This window comes from Grus americana, chromosome 2, assembly GCF_028858705.1.
Source record: "Grus americana isolate bGruAme1 chromosome 2, bGruAme1.mat, whole genome shotgun sequence".
In the NCBI taxonomy this organism is placed as follows: domain Eukaryota; kingdom Metazoa; phylum Chordata; class Aves; order Gruiformes; family Gruidae; genus Grus; species Grus americana.
Genome location: NC_072853.1, coordinates 135,055,325 through 135,066,046, shown reverse-complemented (window position 1 = coordinate 135,066,046; position 10,722 = coordinate 135,055,325). Strand labels below are relative to the sequence as shown.

At 41.8% G+C, this 10,722-nt stretch overlaps 1 protein-coding gene across 1 annotated transcript in view; it reads left to right on the top strand.

Annotated features, from left to right (window-relative positions):
• Nucleotides 1-5,115: 5,115 nt before the first annotated feature.
• The window catches only part of ABCB5 (ATP binding cassette subfamily B member 5), a 78,514-nt gene continuing 72,907 nt past the window's right edge, over nucleotides 5,116-10,722 (top strand). The window contains exon 1 of the mRNA XM_054815930.1: nucleotides 5,116-5,268. The gene's annotated coding sequence lies outside the window, so the exon portion shown is untranslated. The remainder of the gene's footprint in view (nucleotides 5,269-10,722) is intronic.

The window sequence follows — 10,722 nt, the reverse complement described above, 5'->3', positions numbered from 1 at the left end:
ATATGACTGCTTTTTTCTTGAAATGGTCCTTGGGTAAGTAGTAACATATCTCACTGGAGGCAAACATCATATGTCATAGCCTCCTGTGCTATGTCTTACAGAAATCTTCCTGTTTCCTCAAGGGAGGAAAAAAGGTGTGGAGCCAAAGAATGTCAGCAAGAAAAAAAAATCGAGTAATTACAGTACACTCAACACCACGAAACATAGAACTTGAAACAAAATAGGCAATGATGTTCCAAAAAACTCAACTGGGAAATTAAGGACACTTCTGAAATTTCGATGTTTAGACCTATTAATTGTAATTTATTTTTAAAACAATAAGTATTTGAGCAGGAAGCCTAATTTCATTTTGTTAGACCTTTATGCTTCTACTTTTTCAGCCATTTCACTTTTCTTATTTTTTTTCATGATTTTGAAGACAGTGGAGCTGCATAAACAGGAGGGAAAGCAAAGTTCAGTGTTGTGACAATTGCTCAAATAGTTGTTTTTGTTGATTGATCTGTTAAAGTAATAGTGTTTGCAGGACATCATAAACTGTGCAATGCAAAACTGTACTTCCTACTTGGTGTATGACTTTGGTTTTCCAGTTTGGTTTATTACACTGTAAATAATTACTTTGCATCTGAGTTGATTTGTTTGTTCGCTTGCATCTGAAATAAAAAACAACCCAGTTTTTCAATAGTTAAATAGAGCAATTGTGCCATCCAGTGGCTAGCTAGGTTAACTCATTTCTTCTTCCACATGATCATTTTGAATTTCTTCTTTCTTATTCAAAAAATATGTAATTATTGTAATGTACAATGGTCATTCCATTGCTGTATCCCATTAATATTTGTAATAAAAATGTTAATTCTATTCACACTGTTTTTCTAATATCCTATTCAAACCGAAGGTCCAAAAGAGAAGAAAGATGAGCCATACGTCCTTCTGGATCAATTAGAGATAAATTACAGGTTGCTACATATCCAATCATCAAATGTCATGGCCCATTGACAACAGTGACCCAAGGGAAAACATAGCTCTTGGACTCAGCTTGTCTACTGTGCCCATGGACCATGGCAGAACCTTTGATGAAGTGTTCCCAGTAAAACTTTTTTGTAATAACAACCATAATTCTTTTTATAAATTGTGATTGTTTGAAAGAAAGAGTCAGAGGTGGCAGACAATATGACAAAATAATCCTACAGTATGAACACATTCTTTTATGATCAGTCTCACTCATTTCACCACCATAATTTCTGAAGCAATTCTCTGGAGCACAAGGTGAGATCTGCTCTTTGTTGCCCGAGTCTGTACTAGGCAGAACGGGAAATGTGGCCGTCAGCCATGACTTGAAAAGGTAAGAGGCTGAAATTACTTGAAAAGGTAAAATGACTCCTCATTTGCAAACCAAAGTCTACTGTGATCACTTCTGAGGAAGAAGGACCTTCCTGATTGCAACGTTTTGTTGGTGAACCACAAGCCTGTTTTGGGGGAAAGCCTCATTGCATAAATTAAGTTTCTGGCATCCATGTGAAGCCTCCAACTGGGACAGAAGCAATATGTGGGAAAGAAAAAAGCAAGCAGAAGGTGCTCAGTGGATGGGGAAATGCAAGCGGCTCAGACATGTATAACGCTATACATTTGCTACAGTATTGAAGAAGGGAAACGGATGCTGATGGACTGTTCTGGCTCCTTTTCCCACTCCTGTGTTTTGAGAACTTCCATTGTCCTGAAACAACAGCCTTGTAGAGATGAAGTTGCATGTCCCAGGGACTGTCAGCTGGAGAAAAGGTGCATCATTAAAATAGAGTGGGGGCCTCTCGCTGTGGGTATGGTTCACGAAGGGAAATCTCACAGTCACAGCATACGGCTACGGCTTGGTTCTCGTACAAGAGCCCCATGCTCTCGTGACCCTGGCAGCAAAGGAGAGGGGAATGCCCAGCTGCCTCTCTTAACAGATTGTTCATTTATTTTCACTTGGGTTTAATTGCAGCTTTTCAGCTTCTTGGGCTCTGCACACAGTCCAGCTGCAGAGTCCTTCCAGGAAGAGCATAAACACGCGCTGTGACCCCACGCAAAGCACCCTGCTCCAGGTACAGCAGCCAATCCAGCTCCCATTCTGGCGCGTCCTCCCCGTCTCCCTTCTCCACTACATTCCCAACATAGGCGTGACTCACTATATCTCAGTGTGGTTCCCTGAGGATTAAGTATTTCCCAATGTATTTTCTTGAACAAAGGCAGCAGCTTCCCCTATGCCAAGAAGGACTTCCAGGGAAATCTCTGTGTAATAGTGTCTTGCCTTTCGGGGACATGAATCACTGCACAGCAGTGCCTTACGTACTCCGCCACGCTGTGATATGAGAGACTAGTTAACATGCTGATAATCCTTTTGCTACAGAGACACAGGAAGGCTCTCCCACAAGGAAACTCTTTGATCAAAACAAAATTGTATCTCGGCCTGAAGTTTAGAAGGTGGCAAGAGATTTAGAGAGTGTCTTGATTCCTGCAGGGCCAAGCTAAGAGGAACTTAAAACAACTTTTCTCCTGGCAAAACCCCAGCATTTTCAAGGCATCTTAAAAATGAGGCAGCAAAATCACTGATGACTTTTGAAAGTGAGCTGTTTGGATGTGCACGGCTCACATTTACAAAACAGTATTTGTTCACACCTCCGTGCCTGCAAAGAACACTCATACTATTATTTTTATTTTAGGTATCACCAGTTCTTCAAAAATGAGAGGGGTGGGGGAAAAGGGAGAGTGAGAGAAAGAGACTTTATATATATTATATACTATATTATGTATAGAATATTTATGGTATGCTATGTAATGTCATATTGTATCATATGTTATGGTATGCTATGTAATTTTATATTATATTATTTATAATATATACAGATCTATTTTCAGAATTGAGATGAATAACAACTAAATGCAAAAGTTCTCTGCTAGTTGATTTCTTTCTTTTCTAAACTGTTATAAAAAACTAATACATTTCAAAACTCACCAAAACAAAAAACAAAGCCTAGCATCGAGAGGTCAGCAGGGATGGAGAAGCAAGAGCTTCCCAAGCCAAATTTTTCTCACCTCCTCAGTAGTGATACTCTAGGGAGACCAAATGACAATTCTGAATATTTGTGAAAAAAACCCAAATCCTCCCAAGAGCAAGACCCAGGCTCCCGAGGCAGATCTGGGGCCCTTTGAAGAAGGAAAGTGCTGACAGTCATCACTATTTCGCTTCCACTAAGCGTGTGTCTGCCGGGCAGACCTCTGCTGCTCCTTCTGCATGGATCCCATTGATCAAATCCAGCTGAAGTTGGGGCCAGGTGTGGATACAGATTTGTGGCTGAGATCAGCATTACTGCGAGGACCATGGTTCAGATCAAAGGAGAAAAATGTTCAGTTTGAGCCCTCTTGAAGAAACAGTATTGAATTTTTACTCAAGATTTTTTACTGAATAGATGACTTAATATGATATGGGAACGCTTTACAGTTTCTTACAGCCTGAATTAATATTTTATGGGTTTACAGTAAGCTGCAGTCCTCATATTCAGCACCAAGAGAAGAAAGCAGTGTTAGTGCTTTAACATGGCTAATATTCTTGCCATGTAGTTAATAATGAGCCAAATGAAGAGAAGTGCTGGTAGGGACATTTCTCCACTCTCACCATATTGCTAGGGGAGTTAGCACAGCTTTTTGAGTCAAATCTGAGCAGGAAGGAGATAAGGCCATGATCATTAGCCAGAGCAAGTCTTCCTCTCAGAGGCTGTTACAGTAGCTTTCCAATTTGCATGAACTTCTGAGCATTACACTTGGTGAGGGAGAGTTTTTCAAAGGCATATAAGGAGTTTTCAAAACTTCCCCATAGTATCTATCAACCAGAAGAAATTCAAAGCTAGTCCCTCAGTGACATTTGGTGGTTTTCCAAACCTTAGTCCTCTGTCCTAGAGTAGCTCATTCATCCAAGTTCCTTAACTGTGGTGAAGCCCCAGTGATTTCAGAGCAGCTGTGGTGAGACTTTTGCTACTTTTCACAGGAACATGATGCTTACACCCCAGAAACTCAGTGCGTTTCACCACAAGACCCCAATACACCCTGCCACACTGCAAACTTTGAGAAGGTTTGAGCTGACTGCATCCATGGTAGCTGTCAGGTCAGATGAAAAACATCCATCCCCTCCGCTCCTGGCAGCGCCTCAGCTTCCCACGCTGAGAGATCCCTCCACTGCAGGCTGGCACCAGCATGAACGTTGAGGTGTCGCTGGCATTGAGGACATGGGCTCTGAGCTGTGACTGGGGTCCTGAGCTGGCGTGGTCACTCATGGCTGTGCATTATTAGATGCATTTAGATTCATCATTAGATGAATTTCATGCCTGGTGATAAGGAGGTGGAAGGGGAAGGAGGCACGCTAAACACCCTCCACCTGGTAAACCCACCCTGTTGGTGCAAAGACTGGACCTGCAAACAAGACAGCAGTCACTGGGCTGAGCTTTCAGCCCACTGGGGTACCTGTGGCTTCAGTTATCCCACTGCATTCAGATTCCCGTGTGCTGGGTTTCCACGGCCTCTCCACTCCTTTCCTGTTCATTTTTGCCTTCCTAAGCCTGGCTGCCCATGTCCCTTCTCCTCAGGGAGCTCTTGGCTGTGCAGGCATGAATCTTGTTGAAGTTCAGGATAATCTCTGATAGTTTTGATATGCCCTGGCCATCTTCCAGGGTCTGCTCTGTAAAAGCAGAAACACAATGATGAGTCAGGCTCGTGGTTTTTAAGACTGTATGTTTACCCAATCTACAGCTTATCTATAGCAGAAGATAACAGCCAAGCCTGACCTCTTCTTAGGACACATTTATTAGCACAGTGTTAAATGGTCATTTCCATTTATCATAAAAAGCAATTGCCATGATATCTAGTTTGTCAGGAAAACTGTCAAAAGCAGTCATCAGAGATGTCTTCTTCTAGCTATGAATTCTTCTGCAGCATTAGTATTTGTGAGCCACCCTGACACAAATTGCTCTCAATAATTAATTTCTTTTGCAGCCTGAGTAGTCACCACCCAGGGGAGGATGCCAAACCTCTTTTTGTGCTGTCTCATTACTCACGAGTAATGAGCGCATGTACAAATTGCAACTCTGATTCCTAAAACTTCAGACAGGAAGACAACGTCAGGAGTAAACTACCAGAACTCAGCAACAGGTTTACTTTTGGCTGCAGTGCTTCGTGTTCACATCCAGATCTACAGCTACTCAGTAACCTGTGTTCACTCATCTTTTCTCACCATCTAAGACTACGGTAAACAGACTTTTTCCTTCTTTTTAGTACTGTCATCCCATGTATCATTTTCCTGGTGTTTTCGAGTGGACTTTTCATGTCTAAGACTCTCTTGTCTTAGGAATTCATGTCCACTTTTAGAAAAATTAGGGTTTTACTTTAAAAGTCTTCAGTAATACATTGCAAACCCAGTCAGCAGTTACTGTCTGCTTTCAGTACCGGTACGGAGTCTTGTAGATGGGGAGGGACTGTTTATCAGGGAGTGTAGTGATAGGACAAGGGGTAATGGGTTTAAACTAAAAGAGGGTAGATTTAGATTAGATGTTAGAAAGAAATTCTTCACTGTGAGGGTGGCGAGGCACTGACACAGGTTGCTCAGAGAAGCTGTGGATGCCCCGTTCCTGGAAGTGTTCAAGGCCAGGTTGGATGGGGCTTTGGGCAACCTGGTCTAGTGGAGGGTGTCCCTGCCCATGGCAGGGGGGTTGGAACTAGATGATCTTTGAGATCCCTTCCAACCCAAATCATTCTATGATTCTATGATTCTATGATTCTATGCTACAGTTCTCCAGATTCTTTCTAACATTCCTGTTCTCCTAGGAGTATTTCTGTTGCTGTGATTGCTAATTTATATAATATAACTGTGAAGAGAAGCAGACTACCTGCAGGATAGTCCTAATTCTTAAGGGAGTATCTGACCTTAATTTTTCATGAAGCTGCTTCCAGAAATTCACATTTACTTGTTGTCTTCTTCCACATCTCCAGCTTCACTAATCTTTTGGGGAGGAAGCAGAACAATTAAGTAGACAAGCTGTGGACTATTAAAATATTGATAGCATTGAAAGGTGCAGGCTTTTGCCCACATCTGACATTGGCCTTCTTATGACATGCAAAGGAGATTTTAAAGTGGTTTCCTCAAAAGTATTCCTCGGTCCCAACCATCTCTGGTGTGTACATGTTGGCTCAAGGTCTGTTTTTTGTACATACCTAACCCTGATGGGTCATAACCACACATTGTCTGGTTACAGGTGCAGTTACTAATATGGTAACTGATTTAAATGGTTACGAGAGGCATGAACTCTAATTGGAAGAGATGATCCTCAGTCAATGTTAAAAACAACTGCACATGGCATAACTTAGATTAAAGTAGCTCCAGCACTGCTGTAGTTTTCATGGCTTCTAAAAAAAAATTATCCTGTTGAAAGCTGCCATGATTCACTTCTGCCTGATTTTGGTTGATTTGATGAATAACTATTGATTTTGGTGGGTTTGACTTTTTTTTTTGTTCTTAGGGAGTTTGCTACCATTTCATACAGCTCGTATGGGAGAGATTTATGGAAATACCTTTGTTCCATTTGGGAACAACTCGCAACAAGGTCCCCACCTGAGATGAGCAAAGTGCAAGCAGGGCTTCTGTGGTCATCCAGGCAGAGCCCAGCTGTGGGGCAGATGTGCACTGGCACACACCACTGCATGGGGAGCCAGGTGGCAGCTGTGCGAGCTGGATCACCAGTGGGGAATAGAGGCTCCATGTCCCACGGAGAATGTCACACCACACGCAGAAACATCACAGGGCTAAGGCTGTGTCAGGGCAGGGGCAAAGCAATGTGGAAACCAGGCTTTTTTCTGTAGGTACACTTTATATCACCAAAGCGCTTTAATTTGGGTTAGTCCAAAACACTGAGAGTACCAACATAGAGAAAATTCATCACCATGAATGATACAGCATGAAGATGAAGAGCTAAAAGATGAAGTTTTTCTGAGATGAGGTCAGCAGAGTAAAAAAGAGAAACAGCGCACAAAGGAGCAAGGTTAATACAAATTTTAGCTCACCTTACTGTAGGAATTTGCCAGACCTGAGCATCAGGTCAGCACTGGGATGGGAGAGCAAAGCTTAAGAGCAGAGTAGCATTATGGGTTCAGTTTGCCTATGATCTCTTGGAGTTGCTGTCATGTCACCGGCACAAAATGCATGTGTAGAAACAGATAGAAAAAAATTCAGCTGAAAGTTTGCTCACTGCAAAAATTGACTGTGCAAGTTCTAAGGTAGTTTTTAATACAAAATTCCTTTTGTAAAATAAAATGAGCACAGAACCATTGCCAGCTTTTTCTGAGATAAAATCACAGACTTAGGAACTTGCGGTGGCTAAATTGGTTATTCATTTACTTTTGTATTATTTTTTAACAGGCTGCCTTAATTTCTTTCTAAAAACTAGAACAACGGCTTTTGCTGAGTGTTTGCTGGCAGGATCTGGGAACTGGCGGCACCAGATCGAACGCTGCTGCTTAGCAATCCAGCTGTCTTTTGCTGAGACAATGGAACTGCGATACTGTATTTTCTTTATTTCTGTTAAATTGGCACAAAGATGCCCTAACCAACATCCAGAGTTTTCATGTCAGGTGCAATACACAAAGCTGTATGACTTAAATCTGTTAACACAGGGTAGAAAAAGGAAGTGCTTAATTTTAGGGATAGAAAACAAGGAAATTAAGGCAAGACAACGATGAAGTTGTGATGGGGATACCAAAGAACAAGCACTTGTCTAAGGTCAGCTGCAGGGACGTGGCTTTGCTGGCAGCGTGTAGATATGTTCCTGCCTGCCTCAGGGTGGGTTAAATGCTGAATGCAAGCAGATGTGGAGCTTATTCCCACATCATTACTGCTTCTTATTGCAGATATTTCCAGAGCTGAAAATAGTTTGTTTTGTAGGACTGGAAGACCTGCAGTGCAAGAAGCCCTCCTCTCCTCCCCCACTGACACTGAATTTATGACCTCTAAAGAAAAATACAGCCATTTGTACTGCACAGTACAGTCTGCTGTGCTTGTACAAAATGCACGTGCAGGTACCAGTGACAGTGTTTACAAATGTGTCTGCTCCCAAGTATAAGGGGACGTTTACAAAAGTTCACCATCCAGAAGCTGTTAGTCAATGGGGACTTGAAAAAAAATCTGTTTTTGTGAAGAGTTCTTCTTCCTCACCAAGTGCCTTATTCAACAATGAATTGACTCTCAGCCTTGCTCTCCACAATTAGTGAATAAATTGGTGATAAGTTATTTTGGAAAGAACCCCAATGATGGAATTTTTCTCCTTTTCATTTGAATAAAGTACAATAACAGGTTTGGGGAAATAACTGGGGTTTGAGGCCAAATCAAATTTATATTCCTTTGTCAAAACAACCCAGAAGATGAAAAAATATTTTTTGGGGGGAGAAGAAAAGTTTGGACTTTTTTCCCAATATGTGGGCTGGACAATTTTCCCCTCTTAGAGCTTCCACTTTTTTTTTTCCATTTTACTCATCCAACAAAAGCTAGGCAGCCTGGCTATTTCAGTATATACTCTGTATGCTTTTTCAGTGACTTACTTGATCAATTTTTACAGCCCCAAGTCGAGTCAAAAACTAGTTAATTCTGGGTTTTACATAATACTTAATCTGCACATCTGGAGTTCTTAACCCAACATGAAACTATAAACCTTCTATTAAGGCAAACCTTCTTTTTCCCCCTTTATTTCTGGAGATCCCTCAGAGGCCTTCCAGTTGGTACTAGACAAACTGATTTGACCAAATGATAGTTTCTTTCTCTAAATTTTTCCATACTTTAATGACTAATTCAATGCAGCCTGTACTTTTGTTTCCTCATTAGATCCGATATTAGAACGAATAGCTGTATTAGATCCGATAGCATGGAATAAATATTATCTCAAGCTGAGCAAGGTATGAAAGCCATCAAATCGTAGTATTTCTAATATATTTTGGTAATTTTAATGAGCTTTAAAAAATGTAATGAAAAATTTATGAAGTGGGTATTTGGAACAGCTCAAGCTACACAAACTGAGGTAAAGCATCCCAAGTATCCTCTGCCTGCAACGGGAAATGCATAACTTGACAAGACTACTTATATGAAAAGGCAGCCGCAACGCAGCTGCCACATTGACCAGCTGCCGCTGCCCTTGAGGCTACGCAGCTCTCCGCATGCCAGCCGTGCTCCTCTCCTCTTCCCTTCAGCTGTAACGCCCACCTCTTCCTGGCACTAGCTCCCTATATGCTTGTTGGATTATGTGGTCTCCCTTTAAATAAAAAAGAAAAAAGCCCAAAAAATCATTTTACAGAAGCATCAGTCCAGACATGACAAAGTGCTTAAGACATTTTCATATATGCTCATCGCCTAACAGAATAGTTTCCACAGTAATTACCTCAGCCTCTTTCATTAATCACATAGAGTGTCCTTTAATATCCCTACTGCTGTCAGCTGGACCACTCTGCAGGTGCAAGTGGGTTCAACAATTTTGCTCCAGTAATGTAGGACACATTGGTATTTGGCTGAAATGTAAAATGCCATGGAATTTGTTACTTTGAAGCAATTTAAAAATTGTTCCTGTGGTGATTTGGATGCAATTGTATGACTGAGCTACCCAGGTGCTTTCAGTGAGGTGCTTCCTGGACCAGCTTTTGTGGGGTTGGCTTTCTCTTCATCTCAGAAATAAGTAAGTAGAAGGCCAGCTGTGACTATATAGGCTTGGATCATTTAAATTATGAAGGAAGACCCTTTTTTGTTCTTTCAAATACTCTATATTTTTCTCTTCCACTTCAAATGATGTCAGCATAAAGAAAAATCTTTCCTAAATAATATAATTATGGAATTGTACCATGAACAAGCTGGAAAGCACTTCTAACTGGACTTCTTTAGGTTGCAAATGGAGGCTATACTTTTCCAAAGCAATCTTCCTCTAGAGATTTAACTGCACTCTGTGATTTAGAAATACTATAAGCATTACTTTTTCCGACAGCATTTTGGCTCTTTTACTTGCAGTCCCAACTGGGTCCTTCAATTTTGAGATAAGCAGATAAGAAAAATACACTTTGCTAAGAAGAGAGCCAACTTGAGCAAACCTCCAAAAATGCTGGATACTGAGTTTGGAATAAACCCAAATACATTCTTTTATGTCATCCAGTTCCATCATCTGACAGCTGAATGGTGCACCAGAAAGAAATCAGTATTTCAGTGAAGGTAACAGCAGTTGTCATGGTTTAATCCCAGCCGGCCACTAAGCCGCACACAGCCGCTCGCTCACTCCCCCCTACGGTGGGATGGGTGAGAGAATCAGAAGGGTAAAAGTGAGAAAATTCCTGGGTTGAGATAAAGACAGTTTAACAGGTAAAGCAAAAGCCGCGCACACAAGCAAAGTAAAGCAAGGAATTCATTCCCCACTTCCCATGGGCAGGCAGGTGTTCAGCCATCTCCAGGAAAGCAGGGCTCCAGCACACGTAATGGTTACTTGGGAAGACAAACGCCATCACTCTGAATGTCTCCCCCTCCCTCCTTCCCCCAGCTTTGTATGCTGAGCATGACATCATATGGTGTGGGATATCCCTTTGGTCAGCTGGGGTCAGCTGTCCCGGCTGTGTCCCCTCCCAACTCCTTGTGCACCCCCAGCCCACTGGCTGGTGGGGTGGTGTGAGAAGCAGAAGAGGCCTTGG